General features: G+C 48.5%; 1 pseudogene; it reads right to left on the bottom strand.

The window, feature by feature from the left end:
* Window positions 1-271: 271 nt before the first annotated feature.
* Window positions 272-391, bottom strand: LOC136660799 (5S ribosomal RNA; annotated as a pseudogene).
* Between the last annotated feature and the right edge of the window lie 1,727 nt (window positions 392-2,118).

Raw genomic sequence — 2,118 nt, 5'->3', positions numbered from 1 at the left:
TTTCCATAGAGGCTACATGACTCTGCTGGGAATTCGGACTCCCAGGTACTGGGGCTCCCACTGGGGAAGTGACGCGCTGTGCTCCACAGGTGGAGCCTGGGGGAAATAGATGCTCAGGGGATGGCTAATCCCTGGTCTTTGCAGCTCAATTAGTAGAGATGTTCTCTCATTGGCCTCTTCCCCTGCCCTGGCTGCACTCAGACTTTGTTTGCACAAGTCAACCGATCAAAAAAATGGTTGGCGACCTTCAGTCTTGAAAGTCTATGGTATAAGCCTACAGCACCCGGTATTCCCAGGCGGTCTCCCATCCAAGCACTAACCAGGCCTGACCCTGCTTAGCTTCCGAGATCAGACGAGAGCGGGCATGTGCAGGGTAACAGTTGCTGCAGATTGAGGAAAGGTGATCTTTGGGTTTCAGCTGAATTCTGTCTTATTTCCTGACATTTTCATTACTGACTCTGGGTGAACGTGTTGTTTTATGATCTCTTTTCCTGCCCCCCACCACTTACGATTTCTCCCCCTTCCCTCCTTCTTCAGTCACACAACAACCCTTTGAGGTAGGCTAGATTGATTACTGGCACCAAATCACCCAAGTAAGCTTCATGGCTGAGGGATATCCGTATAATCAGGGCTCCCTGGATCTAGCCCAGCACTCTGCCCACTGCACTATGCTGTCTATCTAATTCTTCTGCCTGCTCTTTTTATTGTTTTTTATACTTAATTTAAGCCATCTGTTTTGAAATGCAGGGGGAGCAAACTGCCTCACAGTCAATCCTAACCTGAGCTGCCACAGCGGGGCCTCAGACCTACTGCAAGGATGTCAGACATAAAGCCTGTGGGCTGAATGTGGTCTCCGGAAGCAATTTATCCGTCCCCCATTATAATTGGGCTCTCACAGCTTGATCATTGGGCTCTCTCATATCTTGAAAATATGAACATGTGCAGATTTTCTCTTCTGTCATTTGCAACTCATGAGTTTCTATGTGAGAACCAAGTGCTGAAATCTGACCATCAACTGTTTTATGATGTCACTTCTTGCTTAATGATGTCACCTCCGGCCCTCAGTAGGCTACATCAAAGCTAACTTCATCCTCCTTATGAAATGAGTTGTACGTCCCTGGCCTACGCCGTGTCCAGCACAGATTAGGAGGCGGTTGGAGGTCTACTAAAGGGAAAAGGATATTTTTTCCCCTTACCCCATGTAACGCTCCAGCCTGCCCAATGGGATTACTCAGATCTGCGCAAGCTAAATCGCTGGTGCCTCCTCCACTGATCCTACCCCTTCCAAGGCCTGTCCCACTCCCTGGTCTGCCCTCCCCACCCCATTACACCCCTCCTCACCTCCATTCCACCCTCTTGCCGCCCGCACTCTGTGCTGCTCAGTGGAGTAGTTACCTCTGCCACCGCCCTTTGGGTGAAGCGATGTGGCCAGCGCAGGCCTTTCCACCAGTTCTGCTTGCTCTAGAGTAGCCGCAAACATGTTTTGTGGCATGTTTGCAACACTTTAAGTCAGTGCAGTGGTTACAGCGCCAGTAGAAGAGGACCTTAGAATTGCTCTGTCAATCATGTAAATTTAGTGCCATATTGCAGGTGGGGATTGAAGGTGGTTCTATTTGGGGGGAGGGAGGCTAAGAAATGTCCCCACCCTTTTCATGGCTGAGCACATTTCCTTTCAGTTTACGGGCATGATCAGGGCTCCAGCTAATCTAGCCTTGTGCTGCAATTCCCTTGAGCTCTACCTCTCAAACAGCCTCCAGAACAGTCAGCAGGGACCCCTCTACCAAGCCAAATAGCATTTTCCAAGAGCTACGAGCATCGGCACCCTTCCTGAGCTGTTCACTGAATAGCAGAGTGCTCAACAAAAAAACATAAATTGCCCTGAAATGTTTAATTTTTCAAAAACGAGAATAGCCGTTATTTGCCGGCTCGCGCTCCCTTTGCAAATGTACATTTCACACTGCTTACGGTTGCTGCAGAAACAATGCTGACAGTGTCCTTATTGTTGGAGTTGACGCGCATCCATTTTTCCAAAAGCAAATCACTCAAAAATTAAAATCATAATTCCATTTTCTTCAACCATATATACAAACACGCTTCACTTCGAAGCTAGGGGGACAG

This window comes from Tiliqua scincoides, chromosome 9 (assembly GCF_035046505.1).
Source record: "Tiliqua scincoides isolate rTilSci1 chromosome 9, rTilSci1.hap2, whole genome shotgun sequence".
NCBI lineage: Eukaryota > Metazoa > Chordata > Lepidosauria > Squamata > Scincidae > Tiliqua > Tiliqua scincoides.
Note: the sequence above shows the minus strand (reverse complement) of the source record. Positions and strands in the feature narration are given on the sequence as shown.